This window comes from Ursus americanus, chromosome 6, assembly GCF_024610735.1.
Source record: "Ursus americanus isolate L20-20 chromosome 6, mUrsAme1.1.p, whole genome shotgun sequence".
Classification (NCBI taxonomy): domain Eukaryota; kingdom Metazoa; phylum Chordata; class Mammalia; order Carnivora; family Ursidae; genus Ursus; species Ursus americanus.
In genome coordinates this window covers 65,479,846-65,503,129 of record NC_142132.1, presented here as the reverse complement: position 1 = coordinate 65,503,129, position 23,284 = coordinate 65,479,846, and the positions used below count along the sequence as shown (strand labels likewise).

General features: G+C 40.4%; 1 non-coding gene and 1 pseudogene across 1 annotated transcript; one reads left to right on the top strand and one right to left on the bottom strand.

Annotated features, from left to right (window-relative positions):
* Window positions 1-11,779: 11,779 nt before the first annotated feature.
* LOC123783063 (proteasome subunit alpha type-2-like) lies at window positions 11,780-12,745 on the bottom strand (annotated as a pseudogene).
* A 5,957-nt stretch (window positions 12,746-18,702) lies between these two features.
* LOC123783148 (U6 spliceosomal RNA) lies at window positions 18,703-18,808 on the top strand. Its single transcript, XR_006777130.1, has one exon. It is a non-coding gene; the product is annotated as a U6 spliceosomal RNA (small nuclear RNA).
* Window positions 18,809-23,284: the final 4,476 nt, after the last annotated feature.

The following is a 23,284-nucleotide window of genomic DNA, read 5'->3' as shown; positions in this document are numbered from 1 at the left end:
GCCAGGGGATAACACAGGGAAAGTGCCCACAGTTTGGTGCTACTGCATCTCTGGCAAACACATGGTCTGACTCAACTCAAGCCCAAGGTGGCCTAGACTGGTCCAAACACCAAAAGGACCAAACACTGAGCGCAACAAAGGGAGCCACTGCAGGTAACTGGACTGAAGGGAAAAGTGGCTCAGCCACAACAGCAGGACACACACAACACACATAGAAGACACCCCTGAAGTGCCAGGTTCTGGTGAACAGGGGACTCTGCACTGCAAGACACTACAGGACCTCTTCTTTATAAGGCCACTACTTTCAAGAGCAGAAGATGTAGCTGACTTTTCTAACACAGAGAAATAGACACAGAACGTTAGACAAAATGAGGAGACAGAGGACTATGTCCCAAAAGAAAGAACAGGACAAAATCACAGCAAGAGACCTAAGCAAAATGGAGATAACGAATATGTGTGATAGAGAATTTAAAGTAACGATCATAGATACTCACTGGGCTTGAGAAAAGAGTGAAGAAATCAGAGAGACCCTAAACAAAGAGACAGAAAACATAAAAAAAAAAAAAAAAAGAACCAACCAGAGATGAAGAACGCAATACATGAAATTAAAAATACACTAGATGGAATAAATAGTAGACTAAAAGAAGTGGAAGAATGGATCAGTGACTTGGAGGATCAAGTAATGGAAAGCAATCAAGCTGAGAAGATGAGAGAAAAACAATACAAAATGAGAATAGACTTAGGGAACTCAGCCACACCACAAAGCCTTATAACATTTGCATTGGAGGGATCCCAGAAGGAGATCCCCCCTGCTTGCACTCTCTCCCTCTGTCTCTCTCTCAAATAAATAAATAAAATATTTTAAATAAATAAATAAAAATAAAAAGTTTTTGCACAACAAAGGAAATGATCAATAAAACTAAAAGACAACCTACTGAATGGGAGAAGATATTTATAAATATTGTATTTAATAAGGAGTTGGTATCCAAAATATATAAAGAACTTACACAACTCAACACCAAAAAACAAATAATCCATTTAAAATGGTCAGGAGACATGAACAGACATATCTCCAAAGAAGACATCCAGATGGTCCAACAAACACATGAAAAGATGCTCAACATCACCCATCATCTGAGAAATGCAAATCAAACCTACAGTGAGATATTACCTCATACCTGTCAGAATAGCTAAAATCAAAAACACACACAAAAATAATAATAAATGAACAAATAAATAAAATAAAAAACACAAGAAACAAGTGTTGGCGAGAATGTGGAGAACAGGAACCCTCTTGAACTGTTGGTGGGAATGCAAACTGGTGCAGCCACTCTGGAAAACAGGGTGGGGTTTCCTCAAAAAAGGTAAAAATAGAACTACCTTTTCATCCAGCAATCACACTACTGGGTCTTTACCCAAAAAATACAGCACTAGTTCAAAGGGATACAGGGACCTGTATGTTTATTGCAGCATTATTTACAATAGCCGAATTATGGAAGCAGTCCAAATGTCCATTGATAGATGAATGGATAAAGAAGTGGTGTGTGTGTGTATACATATTTATACATACATATATATATTTGTATTTATAATGGAATATTATTCAGCCATAAAAAAGAATGGGATTTTGCCATTTGCAATAACATGGATGGAGCTAGAGAGTATAATGCTAAGCAAAATAAGTCAGTCATAGAAAGACAATCTGAAATGGGTGTGGAGCTATGGAAAAAACACTGAGCTGCAAATTCTGAGATCTGGTCTGGTACTGAGCAGTTAGATTTATGATCTTGCCTAAACTGATGAGTAGAACACGAGCAATATATGGGACAATGTTTGAACTTTCATGTAGAAGTTGGCTCCTTCTAGCTCTAGAATTTATCATTCTAATACTTTCATTTCATTCATCACCTATCCTTGGTGAGGGGGGAGGAAGAGCATTATCTTGGTAATAGGGAATATTATCTTTAAAAATCATCTTTGTTAATTTCACTTATATGTGAATATTTTAAAAACAAAGTTTACAGAGAACAAATTGGTGGTTGCTAGAGGTGGGGTGGGGGATGGGAAAATGGGTGAAGGGGATCAAATGGCATAAACTTCCATTTATAAATATATAGATCTGGCTATTGTTGATAATGCTGCTATAAACATCAGGGTACTTGTGCCCCTTCAAATCAGTATTTTTGTATCCTTTGTGTAAATACCTAGTAGTGTAATTACTGGGTGGTAGAGTAGTTCTGTTTTTACCTTTTTGGGGAAACTCCATACTGCTTTGCAGAGTAGCTGCACCAGTTTGCATTCCCACCGGCAGTGTAAAAGCCCAAATGTCCATTGACTGATGAATGGATAAAGACGATGGATTATTACTCAGCCATCACAAAGAATGAAATCTTGCCATTTGCAATGACATGGATGAAGCTAGAGTTTATTATGCTATGTGAAACTGGTCAGAGAAAGACAAATACCATATGATTTCACTCATATGTGAAATTTAAGAAACAAAACAGATGAACATAGGAGAAGGGGGAAAATAAGAGAGGGAAGCAAAAAACAAGAGACTCTTAGCAATAGAGAACTGGGGGCTGATGGAGGGAGGTGGGTGAGGGGATGGGCTAAGGGGGTGGTGGGTATTAAGGAGGGAATTTGTGGTGAGCACTGGGTGTTGTATGTAAGTGATGAATCACCGAATTCTACACTTGAAACTGATATTACCCTATATACTAACTAGAATTTAAATAAAAACTTGAAATATTAATTACTTAATTAATTTAAAAAAATAGGTCTGGGGGATGTAATGTGCAGCATGGTAACTATAGCTAATACCATATAGTATATTTGAAAGTTGCTAAGATGGGGCGCCTGGGTGGCTCAGTCGTTAAGCGTCGACCTTCGGCTCAGGGCGTGATCCCGGCATTCTGGGATCGAGCCCCACGTCAGGCTCCTCTTCTGGGAGCCTGCTTCTTCCTCTCCCACTCCCCCTGCTTATGTTCCCTCTCTCACTGCCTGTCTCTCTGTCAAATAAATAAACAAAATATTTTTTTAAAAAGTTGCTAAGAGAGTAAATCTTAAAAGTTCTCATCACAAGAAAAACATTTTTGTGACTGTAATGGTGATGGATGTTAACTAGTCTTATCGTGGTGATCACTTTGCCATAGATGCAAATAGTAAAGTATTTTTTCTGTCACCAGAAACTAATAACATGTATGTCGATATATCGTAATAAGAAACAAATATTAAAGAATCATCTTTGGGGGCGCCTGGGTGGCTCAGTCGCCAGTCGGTTAAGTGTCTGCCTTCAGCTCAGGTCATGATCCTGGAGTCCAGGGATCAAGCCCCGCATCAGGCTCCCTGCTCAGCAGAGAGTCTGCTTCTCCCTCTCCCTCCAGCCCTCCTCCCCACTTGTGCTCTCTCTGTCTCAAATAAATAAAGTCTTTTTTAAAAATCATCTTTGTTTAGCTTCACAGTTGTCAATGTGACAAGTTAAATTTAATTATTAACTCGAAGAAGTGATGTGACTTCTCTATTTGAGCTGGATAAGTGTCTTTTCCTTTAAATGTTTCTTACTACCTTCCTTATGTCAATTTGAGCCAATTAAATTTTACCTGGGGATCAAATTAAAATTCTGAGGTACTTTTAAGTTTGCCAGCCTAGAAAGCCACTGTTGGGGTCGGAAAGACAAGGATGAGGCCAGTTCACACTGAGTGAATACTGCCACCCCATGTGGGCCGAGTTAAGTGTGAATACAAATTGTAAATAAAAACACCTTCTCTTAAACCTATTTCTGTTATAATTGTTTGTTATTGAAAAGCTTTGATTTATTGTTTTCTCTTCTTTTTTAAGTCATTGATTATCCCATAGGGTTAATTATTACTGAAGAGAATTATTGTCTTCTGGACCTTCCCCTATTTCAAAAGGCCATGGCTGGATCCTCCCTACTGAAAGCCAAGTAAGACCCGCATCAGTAATTTGGGGGCATCTGCTAGATGTGTGCTAGGTGTGTTGTTGCAAAGTTATCTATAAATCTTATTTTTGTAAATACAATTATATATAATAACATACTAAAAGAGTTTGATATTTTAAAGGAGTTGATCAAAGGAAATTTCAACAATACTCTTGTTATATAAATACTCTGCGCCTAATTGTTTTGCTTTTGAAGTTTGGATTTTTAAAGATATCAGATTTTCATAAATCAGGGCACATCCACAGATGTTGTAAAAACTGATTTCAGAATCACCAGAAAAAAAAAAACAAAACAGAGAAACAACATCTACAACACAAGAAACCAAAGACTCTAAACAAGAAACAAAAATCTCTAATCTCTGTGCCCAAGTAGATTCTTCGTTAGGCACCGGGGAGGGGATGGGCTGAGTGGCAGGTGAAGAGACAGAGTTTCTATGATATTTTGACCTGGGGTAGAGCTGACAGCAAGGCATGGTAGCAGATAGCAATAACATGTGGATAATTACATAATAAAAGATTTCATAAAGTCCTTGAGTACTTCAAATTTTTTTAACTTTTAATAATGGCCACTGCAGGATGATTTTTTTAAAACAATGTATATATTATATTGAAATATATATTATATTTTCTTTTTTTTTTTAAGATTTTATTTATTTATTTGACAGAGAGAGACAGCCAGCGAGACAGCAAGAGAGCAAGAGAGGGAGGGAACACAAGCAGGGGGAGTAGGAGAGGAAGAAGCAGGCTCCCAGCGGAGCAGGGAGCCCAATGCGGGACTAGATCAAGCCCTGAGCTGAAGGCAGCCGCTTAACGACAGAGCCACCCAGGCGCCCCAAAATATACATTATATTTTCTTCTCCAGGTATCTGTGGGCTTCAAGTCTACTAATATGCTAATCTCAGGTCTTCAATGCTCATTTGTCACCAGGATCTCAACTAGAACATGGATCATGTGGTTAGGTTGTTATAACCTTTCTAAAAGTGTTTGTGCAAGACATTTACACATTGCTTCTTCATAATTACAGCCTAAACCTTTTATGGTTTAAAGCAACCACAGCACTTTTGAAGATCTCATGAAATCTAAAGGAAGTTTGTGATTGCGTTTAGCTTGCACTTCATACTTACAATCTAATCATTCCCAAATACAATAAACTCTAGATGATGTGATTAAGTACTTCCGCCTTGGTTTTTCCAACCTTTGTATTGACTTAGCTAACATTTGGAGTGGTTGCCTTGGTGAGGAGGCATAGCAGGAACTAGATCATGGCTCTACTGCCCGGGTCAAATTTTATCAGCCACTCTTCACAGATACTGAAAACTAAAAATGAAAAAGTACAGCCTGGAAAATTTATGTCCACAAGTAAACCTTCACAGGGATGTTTAAGGCAGCTTATTCGTAATTGCCAAGACTTGAAGCAACCAGGATATCCTTCAGTAGGTGAATGGATAAACTGTGGTACATCTAGACAATGGGATACTATTCAACACTAAAAAGAAGTGAGCTATCAAACCAGGAAAAGACATGGAAGAAACTTAAATGCATATTATCAAGTAAAAGAAGCCAATCTCAAAAGTCCACATACTCTGTGGTCCTAAATATAATCACATTCTGGAAAAGGCAAAACTATGGAGACAATTTAAAAAAAAATCAGTGATTGCCAGAGATTGGTAGGTGAGAGAGATAAATAGAGCACAGAGGATTTTTACAGTATGATACTATAATGGTAGAAACATGTCATTACGCATTTATCATGGAATGTACAATACCAAGAGTATATGTGATGTAACTATGGACTTTGGGTGATGATGATGTGTCCGTGCAGATTCATCAGTTGTAACAAATGTCCCCCTCCGGTCGGGGATGTTGACAGTGGTGAGGCTGTGCATGTGTGAGGCAGGGGGTGTATGGGAAGTCTACCTTCTGCTCAATTTTGTTGGGAGTTTAAAACTGCTTTAAAAAATAAAATCTTTTTTAAAAACTGCAGTTTGGGGTGTCTGGGTGGCTTAGTTGGTTAAGCATCTGACTCTTGGTTTCAGCTCAGGTCATGATCTCAGGATCATGAGATCAAATCCCATGTCAGGCTGGAGCTCAATGGTGCCTGCTTGAGATTTGCTCCCTCTGTCCCTCCCCTGTGTGTTGTGTTCTCTTTCTCTCTCTCTCTCTCTTTTTCTCTCTCTCTCAAATAAATAAATAGATAAAATCTTTTTTAAAAATTGTAGCCTAAATTGTCACAGTAAATCTAGTTTTCTTCACAACCAAGATTTTACAAGTGATTTAAGTCACTTTCTCCCTTCCTGTCTCAGTCCGACAGTGCCAGTGAGCAGAACGATACCAGCTGATTTCCCCTCTCCTATGCTTTCCTGCTTCCTTATGAGCAAACAATGGCTCACTGAAACAATAGAAAATTAGTTATATGCACTCTCTTTCTTATTACTCAGCTCAGTATCATTTCTTCAATTATCCTTTGCTTGTTTATTCTGATTATCAAGGCTTTAAAAATTAGAAACTTGGGATTTTAAGAGCAGATCCTGCTGCAAATGTCTTCTTTAATGCAGCAGTGGTTGCAATGATATATGCTAGCCGTTGGAAGGCACTATACTCATAAATCAAGGGCTCCAGACTTTTCTATAGCTCCATCTGCTAAAAAAGGACAAGTGCTCAGGGTGGTTTGGATTACTAAATACCACAGCTGTCAGATAATGTAGGAATAAAGCTACCAGTGGAGCTCTGAAACTGAAATTCAGAAATATATTTATTCATTTAAATATATATATGCCACAAGTATGTAATTATTATATTTCATATTTTAATTTTTATTCTGCTAAATATATATATAACATGAAAGTTACCATTTTAGTCATTTTAAGTGTACAATTCATGGGCATTAAGTACATTCATAATGCTGTAAGCCACTATTTCCAAAATTTTTTATCATCCCAAACAGAAACTCAGTATTGTAATATTAACTCATAAAGTACATTAACTATAAAGCACTATATAGATATTGTCTCATTTAAGCTTCATGGGAGCTCCATGAAGTGGGTATTTTTATTTTTATTTTATTGATGAAGTTGAAGATGAGGGAGATCTAACAAATTGCTCTAAATCTAAAAATAGTAGAATCATAATTTAAACTTATGTACATCTACACAGCCCTGTGGGCGAGTGAGATTTTTAGGTCAATGGACTAATATAGAAGCCTGATCATAACTAAAATTGTGTTTCCTTGTGATAGTTAAATTTTATCTTTCTATAATAAGATGCCAAACTGTAGAAGCTCTGACCTTACACACTCTGATCAGGATGAAATTATTAAGATTCCTGGCTTTTAAAACATTACCATTTACAGATTTTATTAATAATAGCTCCAGAGATTAATTAAGGGTTGTACTAGATTAACTCTTGAAGAGCAGGGAGGGGACAGTGGAAAAGCCGTCAAATGTCAAACACTGCTAATTAGGGTTTCACAAAAGGAGAACAAATTGTTTTAGAGAAAAAATTATTTAAAGAGAGTTTTATATTTAAAGAGAAATTATTTAAAGGAGAACAAATTATTTAAAATTAAATATTTTTTAAAGATTTTATTTATGGATTGGACAGAGAAAAAGTGAGAGAGCAGAAGCAGGGAGAGAGACAGAGGGAGAGAGAGAAGCAGACTCCCACCTGAGCAGGGAGCCCGATGTGGGGTTCAATCTCTGGACCCAGAGATCATGACCTGAGCCAAAGGCAGATGCTTAACCGACTGAGCCATCCAGGTATCCCATGAAGATTAAATTTGATTAAAAGTAATTCGTCTAAATTATATATGCTTCTAACTGGAAGATATGTGTTCACACAGTCATTTCATGAGTCTCTGAATACTTTAGTTGTCTTCTAAAATTCTCACATTCTTGAGTGAACTCTCAGAACAATACCCTGTCATGACTCAACTCAAAACTTTCAATGGATTTCCATTTTAATTTTTGGCAGAAATAAGTGGACCCTCCATAGAATGGTGTTTGCTTTGCTTCCAGCTTGCATTTCCAGCCTTCTCTCCTCTGATACCCTCCTGTAACCTTGTCTTTTTGCAGTGTTCTTTTCTTTCTAGAAAAAGTCTTTTTCACTCATGGTTTTGGTGACTATTTATTCATCAGCAACTCATTTGCAATTCCTATCCCCAGTCCATATTTATACTCTGAGTTCCAGCTCTGCGTATCTTCAGCCTAACATTATATCTCCCAGCCTGTCCATCCACACGTCACCATGCTCAGCAATTACCACCACCTTCCACTCTGGTCTTCAAGTCAGAAACTCGGAGTCATCCTGGACACTTTGTCTCCCACACCCCCACAACTACTCTATCACCAGATCCAGCTTGTTTTTCCTGCCACGTACAGGGTAATATAGCATAATCTAGTACCCAAATGTGAACACTTTTGAGAGCAAAAAAGGATAATAATAATTACCCTCGGGACCACAGGCATACGCTAGAAGTATATATTTTCCTGCCACACAGGGTCTCATTTTTGTCCATGTCCACAGCTACCAACAAACCCAAAACTCCATGATCTTCTGCCTCAGTCACTCCAGTGGTCTCCTAAGTCTTCATGGATGGACACCTATACTGGCCCTCTGTTCCATGCTGCAAGGGCAGCCAGACCCAGTTATCTGTGAAAATGTCAGTCTGAAGCCCATCTCCCCCACCCACCTCCTACTAACAACCCTTCTACAGATCCTCATGTCTCATATAAAATCTGAAATCTTTTGCGCAGGCTAAGATGCTCAGAGTGACCTGGCTCCCCGTGCCTCTAGACATTCTGCTCTCAAGACACATTGGGCCTTTCTGCTCTCAAGACACATTGGGCCTTTCCCTCCGTCCCCGTAAATTGTCATGCAACTTCCCAGCAAAACACCTTTGCTTTTGCTCCTTTCTTTCCCTGTAGTACTCTTCCCTCTCCTCTCCCCTAACTAAGGGTTATTGACCTTCAGATTTCAGCTCAACTGTCACATCCTTAGGAAAGCCATCCTCAAATCTCCAACCAAGTTGTGATAGCCCAGCTCCTACCACAGCCTTGATTTCTCCCCTCCTTGGGAGCAGACCATTCTGCCCGAAGGCTCCACCCACCTAGAGGAGCAGCTTGTTCTGCCCCACAGATCTAAGCAGGCTGCACCTGCCTTTGCTCAACCAAATACAACAACAGTGGTGAGTTCATTAGTCCTGAGCTGAAGCCTTAACTGACCTGGAAACCTCTCCATTTGCACTAGGGGATGCCAACCACCACATGAGAAGTTAGTTCCACGGAGACCCCCCGCTGCAACGCCGCATGGAGGAGACTAAAGGCCCCAGCTGACAGCTGTTTCACAGTATAGATGGAACCATAGTTGTTTTTTTTTTTTTAACTATTCCACTACTGGAAGACATTTAAATCATTTTTCTATGTTAAAAATGTTGCAATAAAGATAACTTCATATGCCTCCTACTGCACATATCAAAGTGTTTCTCTAGGGTAGATACCGAGGAGCAATGGCACAAAATCACAATGAATACACACTTTACTGGATGTGCATAGATACTGCCAAATTGTTTTCCAAAATAGTTTCACCAATAGTAGTATGTAATTGCCCTACAACATAGCCAACTTTGATTTTATCGAACTTCAAAAATATTGCCATTTTAATAGATTTAAAATGGTACGCCATTATTTAATTTGTATTTTCCTAGTTGTGAATGAGGATGGGCACCTTTTTATATGTCTATTAGCTATATATACATATATTTCTTCTTTTATAAATTTCCTGTTCTTATCCTTTGCCCATTTTTTTAAACTAGGTTGCTTGTCTTTTTCTTATTGATTTCCAGGGAAGTTATATTCTAAATATTACCCTTTTATTACACATGCCACAAGTATTTTTACCTGTCTATTGCTACATTACAATTCATTAAGAATGTCTTCTTTATTTAAAAAAAAGGCTTTTAAATCTTGGGAAAAATAAAATAAGATGAAATCAAAGAGGGAGACAAACCATAAGAGATTCTTAACTATAGGGAACAAACTGGGGGTTGCTGGAGGGTAGGGTGGGTGGGGGGATGGGGTAACTGTGTGATGGACATTAAGGAAGGGCATGTGATGTGATGAGCCTGGGTGTTATATGCAACTGATGAATCACTGAATTCTGCCTCTGAAACAGATAATACACTATATGTTAATTAATTAAAACATTAAAAAAAAAACTATCCTACAATCCAGTAATTGCACTACTGGGTATTTACCCCCAAAATACAAAAACACTAATTTGAAAGGATACATGCATCCTTATGTTTATAACAGCATTATTTATGATAGCCAAATTATGGAAGCAGCCCAAGTACCTATCAATAGATGAATGGATAAAGATGTGATGGTTGCTAGCTTTGAAGATGAAAAAAGGGAGTCAGGAGTCAAGGAATGTGGGGGCCTCTAGAAGCTGGGAGTGGCCTTCAGCTGGCAACCAGCAAGGAATGGGCACTGCAGTCCTATAACCGTGAAGAACCGAATTTCACCAACAACTTGAATGAGCATGAAACCAATTCTCTCCCAGATCCTCCAGAAAGGAAGCCTGTTACCTTGATATTAGCCCATGGGTGAGATGCGTGTCAGACTTCTCACCTAGAGACTGGCAAGGAAATAGGTTTGTATTGTGTGAGGTGCTGAGACTGTGACGCTCTATCACAGTGGCCGTGGAATCTAACCCAGCAAGGGAGGGCAGGAAAAATGTGGAAGGGGCCCTGAGAAGGGCTGCTGAGAGGCTCTGTTTCTTGATCCAGTTATGTCAATATGCTTACTCTGTGGAAATTCATTAGACGGACATTTATTATCTGGGCAATTTTCTGCACATAGGTTATAACACAGTAAAAAAAAAATCTACATTAAAACAAGCCATGTAAGGGTTTGTAATTGAGATTAATGCTATAGGTCATGGGGGAGTCATTTCTCTTAGGACCTCTGAGAAACACACAGAATTCCTCCCAGAATTGCTCACTGGATAGGCGGTAGGTAGCCTCCCACTCCCTTTGCTTGAAGTTTGCCCCTGTGGGAGTTGATTCCCTCAAACCCGTGGGATGTGTGTTGGCTAAGAAGGTTCCTTAGGAGCAAAGAAATGTTTTGGGGAGAATTCTAGAAGATACTCTGTGTGCACCTGAGCTGTCAGCTTCCACAGTGCCCATCACAGATGCAGCTGAAATCTGAGGTAGGCCAAGGGGATATGGCTACCAGAGGTCTTTGTAAAACAGGCCTATCCTACCCATAAATGTGCAGAAAATCCTGAACCAAGTATTAGCAAAGTGAATCTAGTGACATATGAAAAAGAATAATATACCATGTCCTAATTGTATTTGGTCCAGAAATCCATGCATAGCTTAATATTTGAAATCAATCAATATAACTTATGCCATCAACAGAATAAAGAATAAAAATCAAATGACCATCTCTGTAGATTCATGAAAAAATACTTGATAGAATTCAATACCTATTCACAATTTTTTTTTTTAGATTTAATTTATTTATTTGACAGAGAGTGAGCACAAGTAGGGGGAGCAGCAGGCAGAGGCAGAGGGAGAAGCAGGCTCCTCACTGAGGATCCCCACCCGAGCAGAAAGCAGATGCCCAATGACTGAGCCACCCAGGTGCTCCTATTCATGGTTTTTTTATTTAACAGTTTATTATGACTCATAAGTGTCATTTAAAAAAAATTAGTCCATTAAACCATGTAGAGCATGCAAGAAGTCTGCAAAACAAAACATACATGTTTAAGTAGAGGGATTATCTGAAATTCCAGATTTTCCAGTCACTTTGTTACTATGCTATGGCAGCCAAGGATCCTTAACTTCAGTCGAAAGAAGCGTCCAGAATCCGCCCTCATTACAGATTCCAATCTCTATGTTATCTTCTGTCATTTGCCCTTCAAAGCTTTCCTTTAGGGTTAATATGGCTGTATGAGTGGCATTTTTAAGTCCCAGGTCTTCGTTATGTCTTTTCTTGAGGAAAGTTTTCCCATTCACATAGTTCTTTCCCACTGCTGTGGCTTTCTCGGCAAAGTAAGCTCCAGATGGATCTGACCGCAATAAATACGGTCGCCCCTCATTCCAACCACAAATTCGTAAAGAGACTCCAAATGGACAAACATCACCTGAATGAATGTATTCTTGTATCACAAAAGCTACTCTCTGTCCCAGCTGAGCTGTGGGGCTGGGTTCTCGGTAAATGAGATAGTATTGCTGAGCTAGTTTCCAGGCTCTGTGCTCGCGCGCTCTGTAACCTGGGCCCGAGCCGCCCTGTACGCCAAGCCTATGTGCTTGGTAATCGATCCCATTCTGCGCACCGTACACTTCGCTCATCACACGGAGCGGATTTGTTTCTTCTCAGTTGCTAAAACTACACCATTTGCAGCTTTATTTTATTTCTTTAAAGATTTTTGTTTCTTTATTTCTTTATTTATCTATAATCTTTATTTCTTAAAGATTTTTATTTGACACACAGAGAGAGAGAGAGCGCGCGGGCAAGCAGGGGGAGCGGCAGGCAGAGAGAAAAGCAGACTCCCCTCTGAGCAGGGAGCCCCATGCGGGACTCGATTCCAGGACACTAGGATCATGACCTGAGCCAAAGGCAGACATCCAACCAGTTGAGCCACGCAGGAGCCCCCCACCTGCTGCTTTAATTCCCACTGGAGGGGCTCCTCCAGCTACAGCAGGCAAAGCGTGTTCAATCTGGGCAAGTTTACCAGATGGGCTGAACGTAGTCAGTGAAAATCTGTAACCATGCTCGGCCATCTTTACCTGGAGCGCCCAATTCATGATTTCTAAAAAAGAAAGAAGAAAGAAAGAAAGAAGAAAGAAAGAAAGAAAGAAAGAAAGAAAGAAAGAAAGAAAGAAAGAAAGAAGCTTTGCAAACTAGAAATAGAAAGAAAATTCCCTATTCTGACAAAAACAAACAAAACAAAACTTTAAGTCAAACAGTGTATATAATGGTAAAATGTCACCCTCTGAAATTGAGAATGACTCAAGGGTGCTCATTATCGTCACTCCATTTAACATTGCATGGCAGGTCCTGGTTGGTTTAATAAGTTGAGGAGGTTAATTAACAAGAATATTAAGTAATAATAATAATTACATGTATAGAGAGATACACAGAGAGACAGAGACCAAGAAAGATGGGCTGCACAGGTGGCTCAGGTCATGATCCTGAGATCCTGGGATCAAGCTGTGCATTGGGCTCCCTGCTCCAGGGGGATCCTACTTCTCTCTCTCCCTCTGCCATCCTCCCACCACCACCAGCTTGTGCTCTCTGGCGCTCTCTCTCTGTCAAATAAATAAATAAAATCTTAAAAAAAAAAAAAAAAAAAAAGGACATGAAGAAAGAGAATCCACCCAAATCTATATGTGATTTTTTGCAAGGTCACTGAATTTAAAGTCATCACACAAGAATTAAATCTATATTTTGTTTATAACAGCAATGAGTGCTTAAATAAAATTACACACACACATAAAGGCTATGATAACAGTCTTTAAAAAAAAACTTCAAACACTTAAAAATAAACCTAATAAAAATGTACAAAACCTCTACATAAAAAAAGTATAAAACATAATTGAGAAGAATTTGAGGGGAGTTGGGGGCACCTGGGTGGCTCAGTTGGTTGAACATCTGACTTTTGATTTCAGCTCATGTCTTGGTCTCAGGGTCGTGAGCCCAAGCACTGCATTGGGCTCCAGGTGGAGCCTACTTAACAACAACAACAACAACAACAACAACAACAACAACAACAGTATATATAATTGAGGGGAATTAAGGAAAACTTAATAAGTGGGGAGGGGAGGTAATGTACTATACCCAAGATTTGACAGAGTTTATATGATAAAGACCAAAATTATGTATGGGATCCACAGCTATCTCAAGTAAAATCCTAAAATTCTAAACTTTAGGGAATATAAAAGACAAAGGTGGCTAAGAAAAATATAGATGGAGGAAGAGATAGAGGACTAACACTCTCTGTCTGGATAGAGATTTGTTTTAAGGACATAACAAATATGACACTGTTGTATCAGTACAAGTATGGACATATAAACTGATGGAAAGACTAGAGATTCCAGAAACAGACCCGTCTTCTCTTTGAACACTTCTTCTATGATTGGAGGTACTGCACAAGGTTGAGAAAGGACGATCTTTTCATTAAAGAGTTGTGGTTCAGACATCCAAATGGCCAACAGACACATGAAAAAGTGCTCAACATCACTCGGCATCAGGGAAAGACAAATGAAAACCACAAAGAGATACCACCTCACACCAGTCAGAATGGCTAAAATTAACAAATTAGGAAACCACAGGTGTTGGCGAGGATTCAGAGAAAGGGGAACCCTCTCACACTGTTGGTAGGAACGCAAGCTAGTGCAGCCACTCTGGAAAACAGTATGGAGGTTCTTCAAAAAGTTGAAACTAGAACTACCCTATGACCCAGCAATTGCACTACTCAGTATTTACCCCAACAGTACAAATGTAGTGATCTGAAAGAGCACCTGCACCCCAATGTTTATAGCAGCAATGTCCACAATAGCCAAAATATGGAAAGAGCTGAGATGTCCATTGACAGTTGAATGGATAAAGAAGATGTGGTATAGATATACAATGGAATATTACACAGCCATCGAAAAATGAAATCTTGCCATTTGCAACTATGGCTGGAACTACAGGGTATTATGCTAAGCAAAATAAGTCAATTAGAGAAAGACAATTATCATATGATCTTACTGATATTTGGAATTTGAGAAACAAGGCAGAGGATCATAGGAGAAGAGAGGAAAAAATGAAACAAGATGAAACCAGAGAGGGAGACAAACCATGAGAGACTCTTAATCATAGGAAAGAAACTGAGGGGGTGCCTGGGTGGCTCAGTTGGTTAAGTGACTGCTTTCGGCTCAGGTCATGATCCTGGGATCAAGTCCTGCATCAGGCTCCCTACTCAGCGGGGAGTCTGCTTCTCCCTCTGCCCCTCCCCCTCTCTTGTGCTTGCTCTCTCTCTCTCTCTCTCTCTCAAATAAATAACTAAAAATTTTTAAAAATTATTTTTTAAAAAAAGGAAACAAACTGAGGGTGGCTGGAGAGGAGGGGGGTGGAGGGATGGGGTAACTGGTTGATGGACATTGGGGAAGGTATATGTTGTAATGAGCACTGGGTATTATATAAAACTGATGAGGGGTGCCTGGGTAGCGCAGTTGTTAAGCATCTGCCTTTGGCTCAGGGCGTGATCCCGGCATTCCCGGATCGAGTCCCACATCGGGCTCCTCTGCTGGGAGCCTACTTCTTCCTCTCCCACTCCCCTGCTGTGTTCCCTCTCTCGCTGGCTGTCTCTCTGTCACATAAATAAATAAAATCTTTAAAAAAAAAAAAAGATGAATCACAGACCTGTACCCCTGAAACAATTAATACATTTACGTTAATTAATTTAATTTAAATTTTTTTAAAGTGAAAAAAAGAGTTGTGATTCAATTACGTATTAATAAGTGGGGGAAATGAAACTTGATTCCTACTCAAATATTATGCAAAACTATCATTCTTGGTGAATTACAGATCTAAATGTAAAAAGTGAAACAATAAAAATTTTAGATTAACAGGAGAACATCATCATGACTTTGGGCAGCACATAAAATAATTTCTTAATGGGTACAAATAGCACTAACCACTAAGGAAAACATTTACAAATTGGAGTAAATCAAAATTAGGAATATCTGAACATCAGAAGATAGCATTCGGAGAATTAAAAGATAAGCGAGAATATGTTTGAATTACATATTTGACAAGGGAAGACCCAAATGAAAAAGAAAAATAAAAAAATAGGCAAGATACTCACTTCACAACAGAGATATTCGAATGGCCAAGAGATGTATGAAAAGGTACTTAATCTCAATTGTTATCAAAGAAATGCAAGTCAAAACCACTATAATTCCACTATCTAAATGACAAAGCCAGTGTTGGCAAGAATGTAGAAAAATTAAAACTCTCATACACTATAAATGGGTACAAACAGTTTGGACAAATCTGCAAAAGTAGCACATGCAGATTCCCTCAGACCCCAGGAATACAGCCTCAGATACACCCAACAGAAGTGCATGTGTCTGTCCACCAGGAGATCTGCAGGGTTATCTGGGGCAGCAGTATCTGAAGTAGCCTAAAGCTGGAAACACCCATAATGTCCATCGACAGATAATTCCATTATCAACGGAATGGGAAAGTTAATTGGGGTATATTCCAACGGCAATGCAAGTGAACTAATTTATAGCAGCAAAAAGGAATTAATCTTATCAATATGTAATGCGGAGCTAAAAGAGAGTCGAAAAAGAGCATGCTGTGCATACACAGCTCAAAAACAGACAAAACTAACCGATGGTTTGAGAAGTCAGATGTGCGCTCACCTATGGGAAAAGTGATCCAGAGACGGGCTTCTGGAACACTAATAACGTTCTATTTCTTGATCTGGATGGTGGGTGCAAGGTGTGGTTTGTGCCAACATGTCCTGTTCTGTGCTTACAATGTTTGCATTGTGGGCCTGCATATTTCCCTAATGCCTTTTTTTAAAATCAAGTAAAAGTGAAATTGAAAGCTGAGACTGCCCTTGGCCATTTGGGGATCTTTGGGCCACTAAACAAAAAGCAGAGAATAAACATGTTGATTGATGCTGATTACTAGGTGGAAATTAGGCTACTGCTACCCACTGAGAGTAGAGTACTATGGCTGATAGCCAGTCGTTCACTGGGTCTTTCTTAGTACTCCCTAGTACTTAGTACTCCCTAGCCCATAGTCAGTGGGAAACTGTAGCAACCCAGTAAAGATCAGACCACTAAAAAAGGCTTGGAAAAGTATAGGAATCATTTGGATCATACCACCAGGTAAAAACTCGGACCTCCTGAGGGGACGGCAAGGGTGATTTATGAAAATAGTGTACTAGGTGGTTTATATTAATCTATTTTCTTCCCACTGCTGCATTGTAAACCTGGGGTATGTGCATCGTTTTCCTTCAGAGAATACCTCTTGTTCTCATGTTCTTATTGGTAGGTTTTGACTTAGCTAGAGAGGTCACTGACCCAGACTCAATACTGACTTAAAATTTAAATGATACATTTAAGTTTATGAAATTAAATTTATAAAATTTAAGTTATATAAAGTTAAGTTGAAAAGTTAAATTTGTGCTAATAAGGGTTTTTCTTTAATATGAAAAGTCATTATATTGAAATGAAGGCCCTAGATTTCCTGCTGTGTTTTCTAAAAGATTTAGTGTAAGTACGTAAGGGCAGTCATTTCCAACCATTTAAGGACTTCTTTTAATGTATGTGTGTGCACACATGAGTGTTTACTTATCTATGACTGCCCCCACATGATAGTACTGTTGCCTTTGGTATACATTCATTGAAAAGAATTTATAAGGACAGAATTAAGTTTTGTTATTAAAGAAATTTGTATTTAATCACAAAAGGTATATTCTTTTGAAAAATGGAAACAAATGCATGTCAAGTCACAGGGAGATGACCCCTTAGATTCCTAGTGTTCACAGGCAGTAATCACTATGGTAAGGTTGAAAGTGTGAAGTTTCAAGTACTTTTCTATCTGTCCTTCTCTCTTGGTTGTCATATTTTTAAATTCATACTTTCACATCGAAAAATAATAGTAAAATGTATCACCTTTTTGTTTCGTAAGAAAAAGGTGATACAACATCTATGCTGGGGATGAGGAAGAGGATCTCAACCCGGCAAGTCATAGAATGTTCCAGAAAAATATGGAACTGGCCTGTAAGTGGCAATTCTTACTGCCTTGTGAGCCAGTTGTTACATCAACTTTTTTCTAAAATTGGACCCATTCTAAAGGAAAGACTCTAGGAGGTGAGAGCTCATGTTCTCTTTCATAATTTTTCTGAAGCAGTGTTTCTGGAGAGACATACTGAAGGGGTTAAATTTAATGAACGCAATCTCTCCTTCCTTGGAATCGGCCCTGCGCCTCCCCTTTCTAGGCGGGTGGGCTGAGGCTGCAGGCAGCTGTCCAGCAATCCTGTACAGAGACAGCTCTGCTTTGACCAGCACTTTCTATTCCCACTGGGAAGTTCTCCTCAACTTTGTCAGAAGGACTGAGTTTCACTTTGCTCAATTCCTCCAGTGATCTTTTGTTTCTCTTATTTGTTAGCACTCTGGACAACTGCCCAGCCAGTGCAGAGGCCACCTCTTAGTCCAGTTCTGCTTAGGATAGGGGGTGCTGGTAATGGTTGATGGCTGGGCCAATTTTTGACAAGGATGTTTCTTTAGGTTTTAACTTAAACATCACTTTCTTCAGAGAGGCCTTCCCTGACCACCCTAACTAAATCAGCACTGCTCACCGCCGGGTTACTCTATTTTATCTTTGTCACTGCCCTTATCTGTACCTGGCATGAACTTATCTACTCATTGGCCCAGCGAGATCCTCAAGAGCAGAGACTTTGTTTACCCCCATTGTCAAGAGCAGTGCCAGCCCCAGGAGGGGTTCATGCTTGACCAGTTGACTGCTGTGTGCCAGCAGAGGGTTTCCAAAACCAAGTAGTCACATGAATTTCATGTCCACATCCTGGTGGTGCTGCTTAATACACATCTCAGTATGATTTTCAGCTTTCAGGATACAAAAGAGTGAATCCTATCCTTTAGGCACCACCATGACTTTGGGAGAATTCTGGATGGAAATGTATTACACAATTAAGTTGCTAACATGTCTTTAACTTGTGCTTGCTTTGGCAGCACATATACTAAAATTGGAAGGATACAGAGAAGATTAGCATGGCCCTGTGTGAGGATAATATGCAAATTCGTGAAACGTTCCATATTTTTAATAAAACAAGACGAAATCAGGGAGGCAGACAAACCATAAGAGACTCTTAATCATAGGAAACAAACTGAGGGTTGCTGGAGAGAAGGTGGGTGGGTAACTGGGTGATGGACATTAAGGAGGGCACGTGATGTAATGAGCACTGGGTGTTATATAAGACTGATGAATCACTGACCTCTACCTCTGAAACTAATAATACATTATATGTAAATTAATTGAATTTAAATTTAAAATTTTTTTTAAAAAATAAAATAAACTGTCTTTAACTTTTAGGAAATTACACCCTTCCCTACTGAGCAGTCATGCCATTATTATCAGCTTCAGAAAAAGCATCTGCAAGGCGACATGACACAGTATAAATCTAAGAACTGGAAGATTAGATCCGAATTAAGATTTTACTCCAGCAAGGTGAGGCCTTTTAGTTCTACTCTAATAATAACTTCTCACAAGTTCCGAAGTTATGAATCAGAGACATGGCCTAATGAAAGGTGACACACAATGTCTGTCTCTCAGTTAACAGCCCGGATGGTTGTGCCGGCTTTCAGGGAAAAAAAGAAATTAGGAGATGACACCTTTCATTTTTCAAGTTAAACATTTTGTCTATAAAAAAAAAAAAGCACAGAAGCTTTTAAGGCAAGAAACACAGATCATTGAAACTTTCTGGGCTGAGACGCTGTCCCTGGCCTACTCCGTCACCCAGGGCAGCACCTCAAAGGCCAGGACAAGTGGAGGGAGGAAACTGCTTGTCCCTGTGCAGCTGTGAACCCCCAGTGAGAGCCGCACCTGCAGCTCCGTGCAGCCATAGGACCCTGCTCCGTGGCAGCAGCAAGGGTTGGTGGGGAGGGGCTGGGGCAGGGCTGTGATTCTGCTATCAGAGAATCAAGTCCATTGTATTACCTGACTCCTATTTTTTTCCAAGGGCTGGGAAAAACTAGAGAAAATACCTGCTGCCTCCCTGATTCCCTGCTATCTGTTTCCACACTGACATGTCACTGCCCTGCTTAATGCCCTCCAGGAATGCCCACTCCCTGCACGGAGGTCTCACACACCATCAGCGTGCAGGCTACTTCTCGGTCTTTCCCAGCCACCATCACTCCCTGACATACCCGACGCCCAGACTGGCCTTTGTCTCCAGGTTCCCTGACTTTGTCCTGTTTGGAAATAGGACAGAAAGGCAGAAGAGAAGAAAAGTGACCCTGTGTTGGTGGCTTCCAGGCTTAGGATTAGGCTGAGACAGAGAGCAGGGAGGTCAAGGTTAGTCAGATCAGAAATGAGCAACCCAGAGGCCAAGCAAGTACAGAGGCTGTGGCTGCCAAGAAAGGGTGTATTTCATCGATTCTAAGACAAACCCGATTTTATAATCATACTCCATTCTTTCTCTGAAGTCAGGATGTGTCTCTTACAATAAATGATGTCCTAGGATTCTGTGATCATTTAGCTGGTACTATTTTAAGTGATACGACGAAGTCATGGTAAGTAAAGTAAAGTAAAGTAAGACTCAGCTTTCCCAGCACCCTGGAGGGCAGATGTAGAAAAAGATACAGAGGATGGATTTCCAGAAAGTTCCTCCAGCTTGGCACCACGGCATCTTCTCCACAGCCGTGAGCCATGACTGTGGTGTTCCTACCAAGGTGTGGGGTGGGAGCAACCCTCTCAGGAGCTTTCCTGGTGTAATTGGAAACAGCCCCCCTATGCAGAAGGCAGGCTGAGACTGAAGAGAGGCAGGCTACTCCATGCTGGTGGGTGGCAATTTTAATAATAGCAAAAGGAACTCACATATGAGGCTTGTCTTAGACGCAACAAGACAAATGGATCCCTGCACCCATCCTCCAAATCTTAAAAGTTTATAAAGAGTCTCTGACTGGGCTTAGTCACATTTACTATGCAGGCGTTTTCAACATCACATCATCATCTCAAGGCTGTCCTTGGAGCAGCCTCTGGGAACAGAAACACCAAGTGGAACCCACATTCCAAGAACAGAGAAGGGAGTGAGGAGGGCCTGAGTGCTTGGGTCCAGGTAACATCTTTTTTATCATATACCTCAAAAGGTGGGGAGGCCTTCCTTGGGCACCCTCTCTCAGCATGAGCGGTGGAGGCTGCCCCTTATATCTGCTATTTCTATATCCTTCTCTTTCCTTCTTACTAGTCAATCCTTGTTACTCTGACCACCATAACTGTTTTATTGTTATTGTTGTGGTTGTGGTTGTTGTTGTGGTTGTGGTTGTTAATTTTCAGGGTAGAATTTAGTGATTCATCAGTTGCATATAACACTCAGTGCTCATTACATCACGTGCCCTTCTTAATGTCCATCACCCAGTTAGCCTATCCACCCACCCACCTCCCCTCCAGCAACTGTCAGTTTGTTTCCTAGAGTTAAAAGTCTCTTATGGTTTGTCTCCCTCTCTGGTTTTGTTTTATTTTATTTTTCCTTCCCTTCCCTTTTTGTTTATCTGTTTTGTTTCTTAAATTCTACATATGACTGAAATCTTATGGTATTTGTCTTTCTCTGACTGACTTATTTCGCTCAGCGTAATACCCTCTAGTTCCATCAATGTGGTTTCAAATAGCAAGATTTCATTCTTTTTGATGGCTGAGTAGTATTCCATTATACATACAGTTCCCTGTAATTATTAATACAACAGTCCCCCCTGGCCCACAGAGGATACAATCCAGGACCCCTAGTGGATGCCTGAAACCATGGACAGTAACAGACCCTATATATACTATGTTCTTTCCTAGACATACATACTTGTGATAAAGTTGAACTATAAATTAGGCACTATAAGAGATCAACAATAACTAATAATAAAACAGAACAATTGTAATACTATGCTATAATAAAAGTTAGGTAAATGTGATCTCTTTCTCAAAATATCTTATTGTACTGTACTCACTCTTCTTCATCTGTGACGACGCAAAATGATAAAATGCCCATGTGATGAGATTACGTGAGGCATAGTGTTAGATACTATTGACCTTCCGACAACATGTCTGCAGGACAGCTGCTTCCAGACCTCGGTTAACCTCAGAAACTGAAACTGTAGAAAGTGAAACTTTACATAAGGGTGGGGGCGGTTACTGCACGAAACCCTCCCTGGTAAAATGAGTATGTGGCTCCTCTCTCCTGATCGGATTTGTACTGATACAGCACAAATAGCCTCTGTTTTGTGAAAAAGAAAAAGAGAGGGGAAAGATGGAAAAAGAGAGAGAAAAGGAAAAGGAGGTAGAAAAACAGGAGACGGGGCGCCTGGGTGGCACAGCGGTTAAGCGTCTGCCTTCGGCTCAGGGCGTGATCCTGGCGATCCGGGATCGAGCCCCACATCAGGCTCTTCCACTATGAGCCTGCTTCTTCCTCTCCCACTCCCCCTGCTTGTGTTCCCTCTCTTGCTGGCTGTCTCTATCTCTGTCGAATAAATAAATAAATAAAATCTTAAAAAAAAAAAACAGGAGACAATAAACAGCAAGGAGGAAATAAAGGAAGGAAGCAGAAAAAAATGAAACAGGGGTGGGTGGGTGGGTGAGGAAAAGACAGCCTTGCATTTCCTGTTTGCTCGGGCTCTGAATCCAGCAATCCCCACTTCCCACTGTCCTACCTCCTTATCCCCTCATGCAAAATCGCCAAGGCATTTGGAAGCCTGGCTGGGGAGTCACTGAGGGAGTTGGTGCCTCCCTCGGACCCTGGCAGCTCCCTTACGTTTTACCCAGCCAGCAGGGGAACCTTGCCTGCCTCACCTGGTCCCGGCTCCATGAAGCAGCACTACTCCCCAGCCTTTCTGCAGAAGTCTGGCCAGCATCCCTTCTTTTGAAAGTGCAGCTCAGAGTAAACTCTGGGGAGCACAGAGCTCCCCAGAGAGGACCACAAGTTCTGACACTTGTTCGGAAATCATCATTTCTGTTTGTGATGATGAATTATAAGAAGAAAAGCGAAAAAAAGCTTTATAACGAGAGAAGAGCTACACAGACGTGAGGCAGGAGCCAGAAAGGATATTACTGTTGTCGTAATTTGTGACATAGGCAGCCCAAGACCACATCCCAGAAAATTTTCTCCTGATAATTAAAAGCAAGCCAAGATCCAGACTCAACATTGCCTCTACCCATAAAATGTATGTACGTTCAAAAGCATCCCTCACTCAATGTATAGACCGGCAGGGGTGAGTTACACACTCACTTGTGTGCGTGGAGGGCACTGGAGTGGGGAGGAACACAGTGAGAATCATCAACTCTGGCATCTAAGTTTAGCGTGCTTTATAACCACCTCGGGGCTTGTTAAACTCAGGTTGTCGGGCTCTACCCACAGTTTCAGATTTAGGAGGTCTGGGGTGTGGCCTCAAAACTGCAGTTCTAGGAAGTTCCCAGGTGACACTACCCCCAACTTTGAGAAGCCCTGGCTTATCCGCATATGATGAGCTCCTGAGCAGAAAGCAGGGGCCTAGGCCAGGACAGGCTTCAGGGACCTGAGCCAGAGTGAGCGCAGATAC